Raw genomic sequence first — 21,425 nt, 5'->3', positions numbered from 1 at the left:
GATCGCCGTGGTTGATTTGGCTGGCCAGGTGGATGTCCCTTTCCTCCCTCATGGCTCCTTGTACATCCCTCCAGAAGCTGCATCCTTGGTCCAAGAGGATGACCTTCCCCAATAGAAGAGGATTGTTTTTCTGTCAAGGGTATATGAGTAGCTGGTGCTCCCCGGCTAGAAACTCCAAACAAGCTCTCAGGGTCCATTTGTAGGAGAATGTAGGGTAGTCAAGCTTCCAAGACTCCAGATGCCTCCAAATAAGGTGTTTCATTTGGCAGCCTACCTTTCTTTTAAAAAAAAAAAGAGTGATGCCTGAGTCCCACCCCCAGGACTGGGGGTAGGTTTTAGATATTGTGAGTCTTTTTCTTTTCAAATTTTAAGCAGGCTCCCTGCCCATTGTGGAACTTGAACTCACAACCCTGAGGTCAAGAGTCACGTGCTTTACCGACTGAGCCAGCCGGGCGCCCCTGGATATTGGTATTTTTAAAAAGCTTCCAGGTGGATCTAATACATAATGAGGGTAGAAAACCACTGGAATAAGCAAAAATACCATGTAACTCTGAGATAAATTTTGCTCCTTCCTTAAAATGTGGACATTTTAGAAGCTGGGTTTTTTTTTTTTTTTTTAAGATTTTATTTTTTATTTGTCAGAGAGAGAGAGAGAGAGCACAAGCAGGCGGAGTGCCAGAGGCAGGGGGAGAAGCAGGCTCCCTGCTGAGCAAGGACCTGCTCCAATGCGGGACTTGATCCCAGGACCCCGGGATCATGACTTGAGCTGAAGGCATATGCTTAACCGACTGAGCCACCCAGGCGTTCCAAAAAGCTGTTTGTTTGTTTGTTTGTTTTTTAATGAGCGAATTCTCCCTTTGTATTACATTTGTAAAGTGTCCAGTGCATTGCACACACTCACTAAATATAAGCTATCATCACTGTGACTGTTGCCATCATGGGCACCATAGTGTAGGGGTAAGGAATGGGGGCTCTAAGTCAGAGCACTTCACCTGTCTGCCTCAGTTTTCCTATCTGTAAAATGAGAATAATTAAAATTCCTGCTTCATAAATGATACCTATCTCGCAGTATGATTGTGGGTATTGCTTAATATGTCTTCATGATTATACTCAGACACAAAGTAAGCGTTCAATAAATGGCAGATAGTATGTAATCATCGTTGGATTTATTCAGCACCCCATAGTTTACTAAACTCACCCTCAGTTTGCTTCCTCTTTGACCCAGTTTCCAAATCAAATGTGATGACAATGGATAGTGGGAGGTGCTAGTGCACTAACTAGAGCATACTCGTGTTGGAAGAAGGCAAAGAGACATTTCCATTGCTTGGAGGAGCGCTCGGCTCTGCCAACTCCAGATTATTAAAAGCATTAAGAAAATTCTCTGGCAAACTTGGGTATCTTTTTTCTTTTCCAAGCTGAGTTTTCTTCAGCCCAAACATTCATTTTAACGGAGGCAGCCTCAAATTTGTGCAATTACTCGAGGAGAGCATAATTGGCACATTTAGCTCAATTCGGGTGTCCTGGAGATAATAGATGTGAGCAGGGATGTGAAAATCTGGGAGCAGTCTGGGCCGGGTCCACGTGCCAGCCTGGGTGCAGTGGGGGGCAGACAGCACAATGAGGGGCATGGGTGGGACAAAGGGCGTCTTGGAATCACAGAGTCAGAGTCAGTGGGACCCTTTGATATCTAGACCCACATACAAGGAAATAGAATTCTAGAAGAACCAAGCATATCCAAAGTCACATGACTGGTGACTGGTAGAGCTTAGACCAGGGACAACCATGGGGATTTTAACCGTCATTGTGTCCCTCCTTGTGCTGGGCTTGTGTTGGGTCTTTATCTTTACTACTTATATCTCATAACTCCAAGAAGTAGGGATTATTGGCTCCTTTTTGCAGTTGAGAGAACAGAGTCTTCGAGAAGTTAGGATGTCACAGCAACTAAGAAGTTAGATCACAGCACAACCTGTGACACCACAAAAACAGTTTAAGGCATTGGAATGACATTTTAAAACCGTCCTATAAAATTTTTATTGACTTTGAAACAGATTGCTCACCTGTCACCAGATGCCAAACGAGATTATCTCCATGGTATGGTTTTAGGAAGACCCTAAGTAAAAAACAAAAACAAAAGCAAAAAACCAAAAACCACAAACTTTCCAAAAAGTGAAACCAGAAAACCCAAATCTCACTTCAGTTTCCTGCCATCTTACTCATGGATGTGCGAAAAAGAAATTAGAGTTCAATTTAAGGTTTTAATTCCTGATAAAATGGAATCATTCTTGAAAGAAGCTAGCATATAATGTGACCTGAATGAAACAATGTAATCTGGTGGAATGATCCTCATATTTTACATAAACAATTTGGCTTAAAACTTGGTCCACCACATATATGGAAAATGCTGGAGGAATGGCATGGACAAGATCTTATTTGGTGGTAAAAAAGTCCAAATTAGGAAATATTTAGAAAAGACACAATTTTATTATGGTCTCTATTAGAAACCAATGTATGTGATAGTATTATGCAAAATAAACTGTAAGAATTAAAAAAAATGATAAATCTCAACAGTCCTGATAGCTGTCTCATCAACACAAAACAATTACAAAGCTAGAATGTGGTGTAGTAGGGTGGTCGGTTGTGGTTTTCAACTTGGGAATCAGACTTCTTGGTTTTGAACCCTGGTGGGACCACTTTACTAGTTGTGTTACTTTGTGTAAGTTTACTTAACTGCTCTGACTCCATTTCCTTACCTAGAAAAATAGTCATAAAGACTATGGATGTACCTCATAGTGTCTTTTGAGATCTGAATGTGTTAATGTATTATTTTCTTCTCTTTACAGAAATCCTCTCTGGGTATTACCTTATTGCTAGTGACATGTTTTTTGAAAGAAGGCAACTACTTTCCTGGTTTCTGGTCATTGTCATTGCATTGGACAGTCTGGCGTTACCTCTCATCTCCTCTAATTTACTACTTGCGCATGGCCTCCCTGGTGTGGACTACCGGCTCTTCCATTGTTTTTCACATTAGCCATGATTTTCAGAGCTTTGGCAAATGTGCACGGACTGGCCCACGGTTTGCTGCAAGAGGCACCGCGGAAGTGAAAGGCAGGCCGGGGCCGGCAAGAGATCAAAGTGCAGCCTTGCCACTGGCTGCCGGCCTCTCAGCGGCTCTTTGGAATATTTCCGCCCAAACTATGAGCCGCCATTAGTCTAAGTTTGGGGTTAGAGGAGATAAGAGACCCAGCAGATGGCCTGGTGAGAGCCTTTCCTGGGCCTCAGTGAGACTCTGCAACAAGGATGATCGCCAAGAGGGTGTGATGGTTTGAGAAATATGGGTGTGTCTTGCTACCAAAAACATCCCCAAATCTCTTTAGAAGAGGAGGTATGGTTTGCAGTCTACTGGCTTGGATGTACATCTACATGAGTATCCCTCCCCACAACCCCTTAATCACAGATGAAACCGTGGAACCACACATAGTACGACCGACCGACTACCCCAGGTTTCTTCTGTGATAGGCATTGTGTCTGCACTTCATGCTTCCCTTACTTCCGGCACAGCATAAAGAGAAGGCACAAGTCATATGAGATTTGAAGATGTGTGTTCAGATTTAGATTCTTCTATTAGCTGACAGATGCTAAGGCAAATCACTTAACTGAAAAGAGGTTCTCCATCCGTAAAGGGGAACATAACAATATTTAGCTCGCAGGTTGGAAAAATAGAATCTTAGATTAAAAAAATGCCTGTTTTCTCAATCAATGGATTATTTTTCTCACTAGAGAAGAAGAGATAAAATCGTACCTTGGAATGGATGCAGTGATGCTCTCGTCAGGCATGTGGCCTCTTTGGATGTTTCTACAAGAACCCTGGTGCTTGGCATCACAGCCTAGATGCTTCCTTCCTCACTTTGGGATGTATCTTGCTCAAGATATATGAGAAATGTATGTGTAAGAGAGAGAGAGATTGTGAGGGTTAATTTTATGTGTCAACTTGGCTGGGCATGATGCCCAGATATATGGTCAAACACTATTCTGGATATTTCTGTGAGGGTGTTTTTGGGTGAAATGAACATTTAGATCAGTGGACTTGAATAAAGCAGATTGTTCTCCATAATGCAGGTGGGCTTCGCTCAATCAGTTGAAGGCCTGAATAGAACAAAAGACTGATTCCCGCCCCCCCCCACCCTCTTCACCCCCAAGCAAGAGTGAATTCTGTCAGCAGGTGGTCTTTGGACTTGGACTGTAATATTGGCTCTTTCTGGTACAAAGCCTTTTGGCTCACCCTGAGGATTTTGGGTATGTTAGCCTCCATCATTGCATGGGCCAATTCTTTAAAAAGAAATCTCTTTCTGTATAGATACACATCATATTGGTTCTGCTTCTCTGGAGAACCCTGACTAATACGGGGGTGGAGAGACAATGAAAGCATCAGTTTCTCTGCTGCTTTATATCAGCTGAGGGACTTCACTTGACAACCCAGCTCACAGCATGTTTCCAGGAAGATTTTGCGTTTTAGGAATAGTCTTTTTGTCTTGTACCTGTTTTATATGTATTTGCTTATTTGGGATTAATTAAAAGCCGTAAATGAGGAATAGCACGTGGTTATTAGATTTCACTGTGTTCAAGTGAATCTGAGCTCAAGCTAAGACCAAAGACACACACTCACTCCTCTTCTGAGGCTACAACCCAGTTTGCATCAGTGTAGTTCTATTTTAAGGACCTACAGGGCATGGAATATGATATTAATAATTCCAATATGACAATAATAACAATATGTGCCACCCAGGAGAACTTGCCAATTATGGGCATACATAGGACTTTATGTATATTATTTCCTTACATGTGATAGCAGATTTGGGAACCTCCCCCAATGTACAGGGCAATCATTTTCTACCATATTCTTTCCAATTCAGTTTTAAGTCTATTTTCTCCAAAACCTTCGTGTGATGGAGTAAATATTTTGGCGGAGGTCATATTTATCTAGATCCAATGGCAGGAGAGCCAGCGTGGTCAGAGAATGTTTTTTCTGGGGAAGCAAAGATTCTGGTTATATAGATTTCACGTAGCCATATGCAGCTGAACACTTATCAGATAAATGTAATTCAATAAGAGATATTTAAAGCTCTGCCTCTCTGGAATATAATTGCATTTTGATGAGTCATAAACCTCTTCAGGACATCTCGCTGCCTCTAGGTCATCTTTACGGCCATCAATACTCATTGTATTGTATCACTACTTTCTAATCAAGAGGATGCTAAACAAATGAGCTCTCACTGAGTTACTTGCCACAAGGGAAAAGGGACTGCATCTGTCTATAAAAATATCACTCATGATCTATTTAAAAGTGATATAAGGCGATAGGAAAAAGGAGCTGTGAGATGCACTTCCTTTTTAGTCATTGCCCACCAGCACCTGCCACGTTTTGGAACGCCTTTGTCCTGGATTTGCTGCCTAGATAAATGGCCGAGGCATGAGCCGTCTTCTGAACTCACTTGCCTTCTGTAACAAGGTATTCATCCTGTCCCCGACGGTGCTGTTACCTTTATTTCAAGGGTTAGGATTTTTACCCAGGAAATGCTCTGTGAATGACCCCTGTAGGGACACCAGCCATCAGTACCCCCCAAGTGCTGCCCAGGGACCTGCCAGACCCAGACAGTGGAAAAAGGGTTTTGCAGGCAGACTTCTCTGTGTTAGAGGACAGACCAGGTCACTTACCAGCTGTGTGACCCTGAGAAAATTATTTGACCTCTCTGAACCTCCCCATCATCAGCTCTGATTTCTCTGACCACTGGAGACACAGAACACCAAATCATGCTGGGAAAGGCTAAAGACATTTCCACAGTGGCTGCAGATTCCTGGGGCTTAGTCTCCAGGGGCCAGTCTACCCCTTGCCCCCGCTACATTCCCCTTACTCCCAGGTCACGGGCTCCTGTGTTTGCACGTGCTCTGTTTCACTCTGCACCCACCAGGCCACGAATCCTAGCTCCCGTGAGAGGCTTTGCATTTAGATGCTAACAAAGGAGAACAGTTTTTATGTTTTGATACTAATATTTTAGGACTTTGACTTCCAAATTTACCTTCTAATTCAGGAGCTTTCATTTAAATTTTCCAAAAGGCCAGATCCAGAATGTGAAGCAAGAGGATTCAGCACATGGTGTTAGGGTTGAATAGTCTCTTCTCAGGCAGCTTTCTAATTAGAATGTGCTCATGACTCTCTTTAAAGAAGGAAATATCTTGATTATTTAAATGAACAAAAACCCCACCACTCACCCATTATTGACTCAGATCCTCTGCTCAAGAACAAGAAGTTAGGGAAGGTCAGGATGTATGTGTGTGTGTGCGTGCGTGTGCGTGTGCGTGTGCGTGTGTGTGACTTGAATTTCCTCATCTTAACATTTTCTTTTTTTTTTAAGATTTTATTTATTTATCACAGAGAGAGTGCGCATGCATGTGAGAGCTGAAGCAAGGACAGAGGGAGAGGGAGAAGCAGGCTCCCTGCTGAGCAGGGAGCCTGATGCGGGACTCGATCCCGGGACCCTGAGATCATGACCTAAGCTGAAGACAGATGCTTAACCGACTGAGCCACCAGGCGCGCTTCATCTTAACGTTTCCTAATAGAAAATTACAAATGCAAACAAAAGCAGAGAGAACAGCATAGGGAACTCCCATGTACCATCATCCAGCTCCGGTTACCGGCTCATGTCTGGTCTTGTTTCACCTCTGTCCCCCCTCACTACCCACCCTCGCAGCCCAAATGGATCCTTTTGATGCAAGCCCCAGACAGTAAACCACTTAATCCATAACTCTTTCTGTATGTATCTTTACATGATAAGGGCTCATTAAGAACTGAAACCACATAACTGTTATCAAACCTAAAAAGGGACATTGGAATTTTCCTAATTGTTTCATTCGCCTACCCCCACTCTTTAGAAAGAACTGGTTGTTTCAACCAAGTCCAAAAATTCTCTTAAATTTGTTTTAATCTATAGGCTTCTTCTCCCTCCTCCCCATCCCCTTTTTAATTTTTATATGGAAGAACCAGAGTCATTTGTCCTGTAGTTTCTCACATTTCGTATGAGGTGTCGTTTCATCCATAACCTGCTCTTCTGACCAGCATTTCCCACAAACGAGTTGTGGTTACATTCTAGAATGAGATTTGATCTGACGCAGGTCCATATTTCATAAAAGAAGTCTTCGTAAGTGGTATTGTAGAACTTCCCTCAGGAGGCACATAGAGACCATTTATCTGTCTGTTCTAGTTCAACATCTTTGTGGAGATCCATTATTTCAGTAGGGCTTGCAAAATGATAATATTCTTTCATTTATTAGCTGAAGACTTCTCTAAAGAGAAACTTTTCCTTAAAAGTTATTTGGTTACCCTGAGATTCATGTGTATAGGAAGGGCAGGTTCAGTCCTTGATTCTTGCCTTGTATTTACATGTTTTCAGAATAATACATTGGTTCTTTACGTCCTCTGAAGGTGATGAATACGTTTTTGTTGTGATCTCACGGATCTTACATATTTTGTGTGTTTCATATTGTGGTCATTATTCTTATTGGTTCTCAAAATTTTCCATCTTTTGCCTGTGAGAGCCTCTTCCTGTTGGCTTCTCAATCTTTGATACAACCACAGTAGTTTTTGATAACTTCCCTGCTGTCCACTATGACAGATGTTCTAGGCACATTTTGTAGATTTCCTGCTGCAGACCTAGAATCAGCAATTTCTCCAAGGAGACGTAATTCCTTATGTGAAAAATGATATTTAAAGATCACAAACTGGATGTAGGGCAGGCCGTTGCTTACAAGTTAGTCATTGTTCCCAGGCTGTTTCAGTGGACAGAATGATTAAAAATATTTAGGATAAAGTACATCATGAGTTCCAGCTAATATTTTGAATTTGGATTTAGTGATGCAAGGTTTTTTATTTAACTTCTTTGATTTTGCATTTGCATAGTTTTTCTCTTCTGCCTAAAATCCTGGTTCCAAACAATATTAACATAATTACTTTCTGCTTTGCTATGTTTCAGAATAGTGATAATAATATCATTACTAACAGTATGATATCTGAAACAGTTTAAGATTCTTTAAAGTTATTTTTGTCCTTAGGATCTACCCCACTAGGGATACACACTCAAATTACTGTTTTAAAGTTACTTGGATTAATTCCTCTCAGTGTTTATGCTGCCAACTCAATACATAGTGAAGTTTATTTGTTTTTTTTTTAAAGATTTTATTTATTTATTCATGAAAGACAGAGAGAGAGAGCAAGAGAGAGAGAGAGAGGGAGAAGCAGGCTCCCAAGGAGCAGGGAGCCCGATGCGGGACCCGATCCCAGGACCCCGGGATCATGACCTGAGCTGAAGGCAGACGCTTAACCATCTGAGCCACCCAGGCGCCCGTGAAGTTTATTTGTTTCATTTGCTTTCAACGTTTAGGAACTGCTTTCTTTTCATTTTGATTTAAGGTTGTTTTTTAACTGTGTAAAGAATTGACATGGTTCTGATGTCAAATCTATACACTAAGTTACATTGAAAGAATATCTAGCTCTTGTTTTTGTCTTCTCCATTTGATCCCCCTCTTCCCCAATGGTAACTATTTTTTTAAGTTTTTAAAAAATATTTTATAAGTAATCTTTACACCTCATGTGGACTCAAACTCATGACCCTGAGATCACGAGTCCCATGCTCGCAATGTCCACAATAGCCAAACTGTGGAAAGAGCCAAGATGTCCATCGACAGATGAATGGATAAAGAAGAGGTGGTATATATACACAATGGAATAGTATGCAGCCATCAAAAGGAATGAGATCTTGCCATTTGCAACGACGTGGATGGAACTGGAGGGCGTTATGCTGAGTGAAATAAGTCAATCAGAGAAAGACATGTATCATATGACCTCACTGATATGAGGAATTCTTAACCTCAGGAGACAAACTGAGGGTTGCTGGAGTGGTGGGGGGTGGGAGGGATGGCGTGGCTGGGTGATAGACATTGGGGAGGGTATGTGCTACGGTGAGCGCTGTGAATTGTGCAAGACTGTTGAATCACAGATCTGTACCTCTGAAACAAATAATGCAATATATGTTAAGAAAAAAAAAAAAAGAAGAAGATAGCAGGAGGGGAAGAATGAAGGGGAGTAAATTGGAGGGGGAGACGAACCATGAGAGACGATGGACTCTGAAAAACAAACTGAGGGTTCTAGAGGGGAGGCGGGTGGGGGGATGGGTTAGCCTGGTGATGGGTATTAAAGAGGGCACGTTCTGCATGGAGCACTGGGTGTTATGCACAAACAATGAATCATGGAACACTACATCAAAAACTAATGATGTAATGTATGGTGATTAACATAACAATAAAAAATTTAAAAAAATGGTCTTCCGACTAAATCATCCAGGTGTACCCCCATGCCATGGTAACTACTAAACAAATGTGGTTTATTCTTCTATTTTCTAAAGTACAGATGGTTCCAGACTTATGATGGTTCCACTTAATGCTTTTTCAACTTTACAATGGTGCAAAAGTGCTACACATTCAGTAGACACTGTACTTCAAATTTTGAATTTGGATTTTTTTCCTGATATGCAGTTTGATCCTCTCATGATGTTGGGCTGGGGAAGTCACAGCTCCTAGTCAGCCAGGAGATCATGAGGGTAAACAACCAATATACTCACAACCATTCTGCAACCATTCAACCCTTCTGTTTTTCATTATCAGTACAATATTCAATAAATTACATGAGCTATTAACACTTTATTACAAAATAGGCTTTGTGTGAGATGATTTTGCCTGACTGTAAGCTAATGTCAGTGTTCTGAGTGTGGTTAGGTTGGCTGGGCTAAGCTATGATGTTCAGTGGGTTACATGTATTAAATGCATTTTCTACTTATAATATTTTCAATTTATGATGGGTTTATCAGGACATAACCACATCATAAATCAAGGAAGATCTGTATAAGCAAATGCCTGCATGTATGTTTTTATATATGTACATAATTTTACACACAGATATATATATTTGTATCTTCTTAGACATTAGATGAGTAGTAGCATACTATATACTTTTTAAAAATGTTGCTTCTTTCACTTAGTATATCCTAGAGCTTGCTCCATATGGTTTCCGTAGAAATCATCCCCATTCCTTTTAATAGCTGCAAACTGTTCATTGAATGGATGTACCACATTTTATTCAACCAGAACCTTATTGGTTGACATTTTGGTTGCTTTCAGTTTTTAGTAATAACTAGTGCTGCAATGAATAACCTTGTACATCTATTTTTGGAAAAAATTTTCAGTGTCTTGATGGAATAATTCCTAGGAGTGAGATTTCTAAGACAAAGGGTAAGTGTAATTTTGCTGACATCACCAAATTCCCACCCATGGGGTTGTATCATTTTGCATCCCCACTAGGAATGTGTGAGAGTAACTGTTTCCCTGTAGCATCTCCAACAAGACTTGTATTTGGGTTTTTGTTAATCAGATAAGTAACAGTCTTTAATTTACATTTTTCTCATTTTTAATGAGGTACAGTGTTTTTTTATTCATATGTTTTAGGGCCACTTGCATTCCTTTTTAATGAACTGTTCATACTGCTTGTCCATATGTCTACTTTTTTGGGGGTCTTTTTTGTTTCTATTTTTAACAGGTCTTATACATTAAATATATCAACCTTCTCTCCATTATTGTTGCATATGTTTTTTCCTAATCTATCATTTCTTTTTAATTTGCTCTTGGTGTTCATGTCCATGCAAAATTTTTTAATAAATTAATATTATTAGGTTTCTAAATGTTTTCAGTGTTTCTTCTGGTTTTGAGTTAGGAAAGTTTTTCCATTTCCTGGTCATACAGGAATTCACCTTCTAGTACTTGTATGGTTCCCTTAAAAATTTTTTTTTTTAAAAGTTCTGATCTACTTGAAATGTATTCTGGTGGGTGGTGTGAGGAATGGATCTTTCTCACATTATGCAGATTTTTTATCAGAAGTGGGTAGCAGCCACCAGGCAAAGACTCAGCTATTTGGTTAGGACCTGGAAGGTGGTTATTCTGAGCTGTTGATACAGGCTTTTCTACTCAGGAACTTCTGTGGTTCAGAGCCCAAACTCACAAACTTCTGTGGTTAAGAGCCAAACTCACCAATGTCTGCAGTTAAGAGAGCGAAATTTCCTCAAAATTGTCTACCACAAACTAGAGATGTTAAAAGTAATTTTTATGATGTTGAGCAAAAACAGAGTTGGAAAAAGCCTCCAAGAATCCAACCTGTCCGTAAGCAAAAGAGCTTCTATACTTCAGATGCCAGTAGTCAGGCAGAGGGCAAAGCTGACATGATTTTATGAATTAACAAGCCTGGCCTGTATTCCAGGTAAGGGAGGACCATTCTACCTTCAGCAGAGTTGACCAGAGGGCTGCTTCCAGACAAGACCTTCATTTTCTTTTTCTAAGAAGCCAGTTTGGATGCTCTGGGGTGGGGGATCATGTAGTTCAAGGGAGGCATAGAAGAAACAAGACTGGACATGTGCTGATCATTGCTGAAGCTGGGTGGTGGTACATGGGGTTCATTACATTATTCTCTCTACTTCTGTTTATGTTTGAAATTTTCTATTACAAAATGTTAAAATGAGAAAATTCATGTCACACACACACACACAGCCAGGATGAAGCGTTTGGTATCTGACTAGAGACTACAGATACTCCTGCGGGCCTTCTGCATCCATCTTTGAATCAAATTAATCACTAGCAGAAAGATGATCCTAGATGGATTTCATTAATTTAAACCTCTGCAGAAAAGCCTTTATTAAGTTACATTTTAATGCCATATCCTTTGCTTTTATCAACGGTGGATGTAAAAAAGGTCTTTATAGAGAATGCTTCTGCATCTTCTCTGCTATCAATGCAAAGAGACCTTACATTGTTGGATCTACACTCTAAAGTTGGAGGTTTGATCTGATTCAAGTACATTTTTTTTTCAACATGAATCCTGTGTAGACAGTATTGCGTACTTCTACCAGGAGGCATATAGTGACCAGTTAATTGTGATTTGCCTATACTTATTATTTCAGTAGGGTTGGCAAAATGGTGATATTTGAATTCTATCATTCTCACTTCATTTATTTATTGAAAGGCGTCTGTAAGAGAAACTTTTCCCTGTGATCCTAGAGTTCTTCTCTGCACAGCATAGCAGACATGACTTAAGCTTGGGAAAACTCTAAAGGAAGTGACCAGCAGTTGCTACCCCTCAGGAGGATCTTAGTGAGCCCAGGAGGCTTCTGAAATGGAGAGCTCTGAATTTGGACAGAGTACTCTGGGTGAACTTATATAAATATGTCCTGGACAGAATATAGCAACATATGAATAAATAGGACTGGTTTAACATTGCCTACTTAAACATCAGAGAGTTTGCCAAAAGCAACAATTCTAGTTTTGGCATAAATTTCCCAGAGCTGCTTTTTAGACTGTTATAAAACAGAGTTGGTTGTATCCTAAGGCCTCTTCTGGTTAATGGCAGTAAAGCTACTTGGAGACCAAGTGATAAGAGAAAGGGAGCGGTCATGGTGTCCAGAGTAGAAGCTGTGACTAGGACGTCCTTATAAATCAGGAGCAGTGTACACAGTGGCAAAGATCTTGAGTCACCACATCCGAGTTCAAATCCTACCTGGGTCATCTACCTAGCTATGTGCCCTGGAACAAGATATTTGACTCCTCTGAGCTTCCATTTCCTCTGTTGTAGATAGGGCTTGGAGACTGTGATCTATTTTTCAGACTTGTGCACATTAGAATAACATAAGCCAAGCACTTTGTCTGATGCCTGGCACAGAATGGATAATTCTCTATATAGAGATAATCAAAGTAACTGTTTATTTGTCAGAGTAAATAGTTAAACAAGAATCGGGGCTCGTCCTTAAATCCAGTAGATGAACATATTTAAATTCAGTAGATGAACAGGTGGCAAATAACTTGTGGACTAATCAGATGGGTTACATGTGAAAATTGTGCAAAGTTCCTCAAGGGGAGAATTGTAGGCTCCACAAAAGATGAAGATGTTGCTCCAGGGCCATCGAGTCAGGGCAACCATCCAATCAGCTACCAGTAGAAATCAAGTTCCTGCCATACTTCTAGAAATCATTTGGTGAGAAATGCTATGTCCAAATCGTGTCCACTCTGATGTCTAATGATTCATCTCAAGCTTTCTCACTGATGTTTGCTATAGTTTAGCTTTTTTTTTTTTTTTTGTAGATTAGCTGTTAAAATAGAAACTTATATGAAGATTTGAACTTAACTTTCTGTGACTTACTTTGTATTTGGTTTGGTGTGGTAAACCTCCTAGATACTTAGGTTTGTGACAGATGGGCTAATTGCTCTTGGTTTCTGGTCTGAGTGTGGTTGGGAGGAGCAGATACTTACGGCAGGTGAAGTAGAGTCGAAAACCTCCTTAGAAAAGTAATTAATGGAAAATGTTGGGAAACTCCTCTTTCCACCTTCAATATACACTTAAATATTGTGGTACCGTTTTTAGACAGAGTTTGGCGCTCTCTACAAAGACCCCTAGTGCACCTTAGCATTTTACTCCCTTGATTGGGCCATTGCAGTGATGAGCACAGAGTGGGGGGTGTGGTATCAAGGGTCTAGTCTAAGATTTCCAAATTCATGCTGGTGATACACATAGAAATCAAAGAATAGCATTAGAATTGGGATTCAGATCCCAAATTGCCAGTTTCCAAAGTCTGTGGTCTTGAACACTCTGCCTTAAGGAAGGGTGCACGAATTTGTCATGGAGCTGGATAAAGATGGGGAGAAGTAAGTTCTGTCTGTGACAGGCTTGGGAAATGTACCACTGGCACTGTGACCCCGGGACGGGGCCCCGGTAATTCTCCCCACATTCCTTTGCTTCATGACCAAAAAAGGAAAAGGACCAAAGAGCTTTGTATTCCAAAGGTAGAAGAAAATTAATTTTCAGAACCCAAAGTCCCTCTAGACTCACGTTAGATTCCAGAACGAAGGTCCACAAGTCAGCATTGTTGAATTGGGAGCCACGTGAATATTCAGTCACTGAAGGGAGGGTACGTTTTAGAAAGCCCACCGAATCAGGGATAATTCAGTTATTACTGGGGGCAAAGGTGGGCCTGGCGTTACGTAAGACTCTGAGCAATATTGGTCACTAGGCCTGGCTTGTCTGAGCTGAGCTGCAGTGAAAGTTAACCACTTCCTGATTAGTTCTGGGAGAGCGGGAACTTCCCGCAGAGCAGTTGACAGAGAGCGACTGAATCCGAGTCAGCCAGGGGATACCAGCGCTCCACGACAAGGGAGGTCAGGAGGAACCCTGAGAGGCCATCAGCGGGGAGAAGATTCAGGTGGAAAACGCTCTTTGGGACAAAGTGGTCGGTGTTACTCTTGATGGGAATGGCCCCTGGGCAGGTTGCTCAGCTGGGACAGGATTCCGGGTGAAGTAACTCTCAGGAAAGGTGGCATGGGATGGACAGCTGGCGGGAACTGTATCGGGGTGCAAGGGCTACTATTTTGGCTGTGGATTTGTGAGCTGATCTGGCTGCTTGGTGAACGTGAACCTGTCTGAGTGCTGTACCTTGTGGGTAAGTAGAGCCGCGCCGAGACGTGGTCTGCGGGCGGGAACTGGCAGCCGAGGGGAGTTGTCAAGCGCTTGGATTTTTTTCTTCGATTCTTACCTGGATTCAAACCGTGGAGAGTCTGCTTTTACCTTCTTTGTTCCTCAGTCTTTTAATTTGTAAAGTAATAATAGTAGCCACCTCAGGGTTGTCGTGAAGGTGAAGTGAGCTGATAGAGGGAGCACTTAGAACAGGACCTGGCATGCGGGCGTGAGGCCGGCGGCGCTTCCCCTCAGCGGGGCCCTGGCACCAAGGACGACTTCCAGAATGATTGCGGGTAGCTTTCGCCGAAGACCCACTGATCAGAATCCCTGCGGTTCTCCCACCCAGCTAGGAGTGAGGAGCCCTGCACTAAAATTTTATGATTATTTTTTCTTTTTAAAAAAATCGTATTTGAGAGAGAGACAGAGAAAGAGAGGTGGGGGGAGGGGCAGAGGGCGAACAAACAGACTCCACGCTGAGTGCAAGGCCTGATGCAGGGCTCCGTCCCAGGACCCTGAGATCATGATCTGAGCCAAAATCAAGAGTCGGATACTTAACTGACTGAGACACCCAGGTGCCCTAAAATTTATTATTTGGATTCAGAAAACTCTTCTGGGAGATTAAAAAAAAGAATGATGGGTTTTGGTTGACTTTACGTCAAGCCCTGTGTTGTTAACTGTTACTGGTTTTCTTTTGCATAAAGTGGCCACTTACAGAAGGTACGGCTACCTCTGTCTCGTAAATCTGCTTGGCTATAGTCCTGGTTCCAGGCAATTCTCCCTGTTTCTCATGCTTCGGGAGCCGCACTGGGGAGATCCAGGAGTAGAAAATCCCGTCCGGAGTGGTCAAGCCATTCAGATTTCAACCAGGGGCAGGTGGGTAAGCAGGCTCCAGCCATTTAGGATGCTCTGCTGGGCCCCTTCCATGCTTTGCTAGAAGGGCGATCTGGCGCCCTGAGCATTTGCTGATGAGATTCCATCCTTCCCTCCTCCCCTCCACGCCCTTCCTCTGCACTGTGGGCAACCCCTGCGCGCCCAGCTCTCCACAGGGGCATTCAGTGATTCACAGATGTGAGATTTCAGTTCCTGTATTTTCTCATATAGCAACTGGAAAATTTCAGGCTTAAGATAATAGGGGTTTTTTTCCAGCAGTTCTCCTGAGGTGTTAGTGAGACGAGGCTTAATGTGATCCTGAGCTGGAAAACCAAAGAGGGGAGAATTTTCTCCTCTTCGTCTCTCGAGTTACCAGCTTTAGCAGAAAGGCAGTGGTGAGGTCGGAGGTTTATCCAGTGTTGAACTGGCTGAGCCGAAACACTAGGAGACCGACCCGAGGGCCCTGTGGGGGAGATAAAAGGGGGGATAAAATAATAAGTAAAACAGATATATTTAAATGAAAATAAAATTTTATTTAAAAAAATCCCAAAGTATCTGCAATAGTAGAACCCAAATGATCTGTTTCGAAGGGACTGGATTGAGGTGACAGAAAATGTTTAGCCCATGTCTTGAATATTCCTATCAGGGTGGAATTGGTTGCAGGGAATACTTCTCTTTTTTGGTAATATATTTATTGAGTTAAAGTTCATATAAAGTTCACATTTAAAGCATAGAATTCAGTAGTTTTTAGTATATCCACAGAGTTGTGAAGGCATTGCTGCAAAGAATTTTAGGACATTTTTATCCCCAGGAAAAGAAACCTCAAATCCTTTAGTTATAACCCTCCAACCTCATGCCCTGACCCCTGGCCCCAGACAACCATTAATGTACTTTCTACCTCTATGAATTTGCCTCTTCTGGACATTTCATATGAATAGATTCTTACGGTATTTGGCCTCATAGGTTTGGCTTCTTTTCCCTAGCATTACGTTTTTGATGGTGATCCATGTTGCAGCCCATATCACTACTTCATTCCTTTTTGTGGATGAATAATATTCTGTTGTCTGGATGAACCACATTTTATTGAACCAGTCATCAGTTGATGGACATCTGGGTTATTTTCACTTTTGGCTATTATGAAAAATGCTGCTGTGAACATTCACGTACCAGATTTTGTGTGGACATACATTTTCATCTCTCTTGGATAGATAGCTAGGGGTGAAATTGCTGGGTCATATGGTAACATTATGTTAAAGTTTTTGAGGAAACATTCATTATTGTTTCCCAAAGTTGCTGTATCATTTTACATTCCCCCCCAGAGGTGTATGAGGATTCTGACTTCTCTGTTTCTTTTCCAATACTTGTGATCATCCGCCTTTGTTATTATAGCTAGCCTAATGGTTGTGAAGTAGTAGCTTACTGCGGTTTTGATTTCCATTTTGCTGATGCAGAGTGATGTAGAGCCTCAATTCATGTGCATGTTGGCTATTTGTATACCTTCTTAAAAAAATATCTGTTCCAATCCTTTGTCCATTTTGATTTTTTTAAAATTTTATTTTATTATGTTATTACGTTAATCACCATACATTACATCATTAATTTTTGATGTAGTGTTCCATGATTCATTGTTTGCGTATAACACCCGTTGCTCCATTCAATACGTGCCCTCTTTAATACCCATCACCAGGCTAACCCATCCCCCCACCCCCCTCCCCTCTAGAACCCTCAGTTTGTTTCTCAGGGTCCATGGTCTCTCATGGTTCATCTCCCCCTCCGATATCACCCCCCTTCATTTTTCCCTTCCTACTATCTTTTTTTTTTTAAACACATAATGTATTATTTGTTTCAGAGGTACAGGTCTGTGATTCATCAGTCTTACACAATTCACAGTGCTCACCATAGCACATACCCTCCCCAATGTCTATCACCCAGCCTCCCCATCCCTCCCACCCCCGACCACTCCAGCAACCCTCAGTTTGTTTCCTGAGATTAAGAATTCCTCATATCAGTGAGGTCATATGATACATGTCTTTCTCTGATTGACTTATTTCGCTTAGCATAATACCCTCTTGCTCCATCCACATCATTGCAAATGGGAAGATTTCATTTTTTGATGGCTGCATGATATTCCATTGTATATATATACCACCTCTTCTTTATCTATTCATCTGTTAATGGTTGATTGGGTTTTTATTGTAAGATTTTTTTTAAGCATATTCTTGGGGCACCTGGGTGGCTCAGTCGTTAAGCATCTGCCTTCAGCTCAGGTCATGATCCCAGGGTCCTGGGGTCGAGCCCCGCACCAGGCTCCTTGCTTGGCAGGTAGCTGGCTTCTCCCTCTCTCTCTGCCTGCAGCTCCCCCTGCTTGTGCTCTCTCTGTCAAATAAATAAATAAAATCTTTTTTTTTAAAGATTTTTTTAGCATGTTCTAGATACAATTCCTTCTTAAATAAGAGATTTGCTAAATTTTCTCCCATCCTGTGAGTTCTTTTCTCTTTCTTAATACTGTTCTTTGGAGCAAAAATTCTTAATTTTCATTAAGTTCAATTTGTTTATTTCTATTGTTATTTGAAGAAACCATTGACAAACCCAAGGTCATGAAGATTTACCACTGTTTCCTTCTAAGACTTTTATAGTTTTAGCTCTTACATTTAGTGTTTTGATCCATTTCGAGTTAGTCTTTCTGACCTGGTGTGAGGTAGGGGTCCAACTTCACTCTTTTGCGTGTGGATATCCAGTTGTTTGATTACCGTAAAAAAGACTACTCCCCCCTCCCCACAGGAAATACTTCCTAAGGACAAAATTTTCAGAGGCAGTCCCAACATTTTGGTGTCTAATGAGAGACCCACCAACAGAGAATGGCGAGTGCAGGTTCAGTGGGACAGAGGAGATGGAAGCCAGGTGCTACAGTCTGAAGGGTGAACTGGATATGTGCAAAGACTCACATTGGTGAAATCTGATAAGGGAGACAGAGCTAGGTCTCAGAAAACCAACAAGATTATTGCAATTTCTTGGAATTTAAAGAAAATCTGAGGTCAAACAAAAAGTTCCATAGACCGAGAAAAAGTGTCTGAGGGAAGATGTGCATATTCGAATCTGCTGGATCCGATCTGCAGGTACAATATCAAACCAACGGCATCGTTGTCTGAGACAGATCCTGCAGAAATGGATCCTAAATAATGGGGGAAAATTAATCTCAAGTATGGGCTTTGCTAAAGAGTATTTACTGACAGATAAAGGACAGGATCCCTAAGCTTGTGTTTCTCACACAAGGGTTCTTGTGATCACTTGCATCAGAATTCCACAGTGCTTTAAAAAATGTTCATTCCTGGGATGCATCCTAGACCTACTGAACTAGGATCTCATGGTGTAGGGCCCAGTTTTAATAAACTCTCCAGGTTTAGAAAGCTCTATAAGACATTTGTCCACTGTACGGCTGATGATGGGGATATTTACTAACCATTCCATTCATAGGATTTGTCAGCAGTTTCACAACACGGTGACTAGAGCCAGATTAAAGACCTCGTCTATTGGGCCGTTGCCTGGAGCAACCAGCTACAGATGGAGTTAAAGTATTCTTGAAAGAAACAACCGCAAACTGGGTCCACGTCTGTCTAAGTAGTGAGGGGAAATACACCAACCTTTCTTAGTCTCAAACTGTCTTTTTTGAATATTTTTATGATGAGCACGGGTGGCTGTCAGCTAAGTTTTTCAACAGCATGATGTATGGTTTAGTGTTTCCTACTTGGAATTAGTGATTTATTTGAGCTGAGTCTTAAATCATTTAATAGTTCCTGAAAATGTTCTGTTTTGAAAAATTGCCCCCCTCCACCGGCACCGTAAACAACAGCAACAACAACACAAAAACCCGACTCAAACAAACCCAGAGACAAGGAACAGAGCTACCTAAAAGAGAACTGTGTTGCTTAAATTTATCAGAAAATGGACACTGTCCTGGCCAGTGAAAGTAACCAGGGAAAATCTTGCTTCTGCCTAAAACATTCACGAACAGAAAATTAATTTCTCCTCGTTTCACTAAATGAATTTGAAACAAAAGGTGTAAAATATTGGTGTGAGGGGGTGGGAAATCCTTTACTTGTTTGGGTTCCTGTGAGCCTTGGTGGAGCCTGCATGTAGTCCTGACTATTTGGAATTATTGAATTAAGCAAATGAAATGAGTTCGAGTCTAAAAAGTATTTACTGAGTGCTCACAGAAGACAAAGTTTGTGCCATCATTAAGTTAACAAGAACAAGACAGATATTAAATAAGTAATTAAAAATATTTTTGTACACTTCTCTTCAGTGAGGCTTGTGTGTTGATAAACTCATGGTAAAATGCTCTCAAAATACATGCTATGTAACACACAAAGTAGATGTTAAAATGCAAGTGCATGAAAGATGGGAAAACTTAGCATTCATAGATTTCACTTACTTTGAGTTGTCACAAGTAAAAATATTAGAAATGTAACATACTTAGAATTTTAAGAATAATTCCAAATTTTCATGGAGTTTTTATCTGGGAGGCAATCCTAACTTTATTCCTCGCTAACTCGCGTTGTTGATAAATTGCAACATTACTGATACATTTTCTAGGGCTAATGTCCAAGGAATGGCTAAAACATTAGACAAAAGTGCTAAAATGTTTTAAACACCATGAATCTGTTAGTTAGAAGTATCTGCCCAAATCTTTTCAATACTTCATTTGTTTCTGTCATATAAATCATTTATATCTCCTTTGCTTTGATAAAGGGAATCAGTAATTTACCAATTAAATTTTCTTTATTCCCATTATTACTGAGCTAGTATTAAACTATTGAACTAGCTATGTTTCATTTTTGCATGAAAATGAATTCCTAAGATGCAGTGGTGTTCATCCTGAAACACAGGGCAGAACATATGGAATGATAAAATCCAGGCAATTTTATAATTTATAAATATATATAATTTATAATGATGAAACACACAGCTCTCAGACCATGCTAACCCATTATCCTGGAGAGCACAGGAAAAGCCTTTATAACTTAGAGATGCGATCACCTGTTGATTTTTCTGATGGGTGGTTTTGGCCTTTTAGAGTTTAATCAACCTGCTTCTCTGACTTGGAAGCTAGAGGCTGGAAGTAGCATAAAATGTATCGGGAAGCCCAATTTAGGATCTTGGCTGTCTTCCATCAGGAAAGGTGTCATAAAGGGGCCTTTCTTCCTATGGATTTCCTTATTACTCACATGGAACTAGAAGGACAATAATTTGGCCGATTCAATGGTTGTGGTGAATAGGTTGGACTTTGAATCAGACCGACCAGGGTTGGAGTCTTAATTCTGTAATCACAGGCTGTGTGACTTGGGCAAAAGGTAAAACTTTTATTTTCTCTCTATAAGATGGAATCTACTTTGTGAACATGTTGAAAAGATTAAATGAGAAAACATATTTTTAAACTAATAAACCAATATGTCATGACCATAGTTGTATATTACTGCTGAGAAAGGATGACTAAAAGTGTTACATATATATATATATACTTTTAAAAAAACACTTTATAGAGGGGCGCCTGGGTGGCTCAGTTGGTTAAGCAACTGCTTTCGACTCAGGTCATGATCCCAGGGTACTGAGATCAAGGCCGCCACCCCCCCCCCATTTGTGCTCCCTGCTCAGCAGGGAGTCTGTTGCTACCCCCACCCCCACCCCTGCTCATGTGTGCCTGTGCGCTCTCTTTCTCTCTCTCAAATAAACAAATCTTTAAAAAAACACTTTATAGATTTAAAAGTTCTTTTTTACATACATTATTTAAAAGTTTCTAAAGGAGCAAACTCCTTTTAGAACAATGCCGGTGAGAGTCTTGTCATTGATTTCAGGAAGTGAAACATACAAGGGAAGCTATTTGATTTTATAGAACAAGGTCCTTTTATTTAACTAATGGGAGGGCAGAGGTGTTGTGAATTTGAGAATTGCTTAGCCTCACTGA

This window comes from Zalophus californianus, chromosome 4, assembly GCF_009762305.2.
Source record: "Zalophus californianus isolate mZalCal1 chromosome 4, mZalCal1.pri.v2, whole genome shotgun sequence".
Lineage (NCBI taxonomy): Eukaryota > Metazoa > Chordata > Mammalia > Carnivora > Otariidae > Zalophus > Zalophus californianus.
This window is presented reverse-complemented; position numbering follows the sequence as displayed.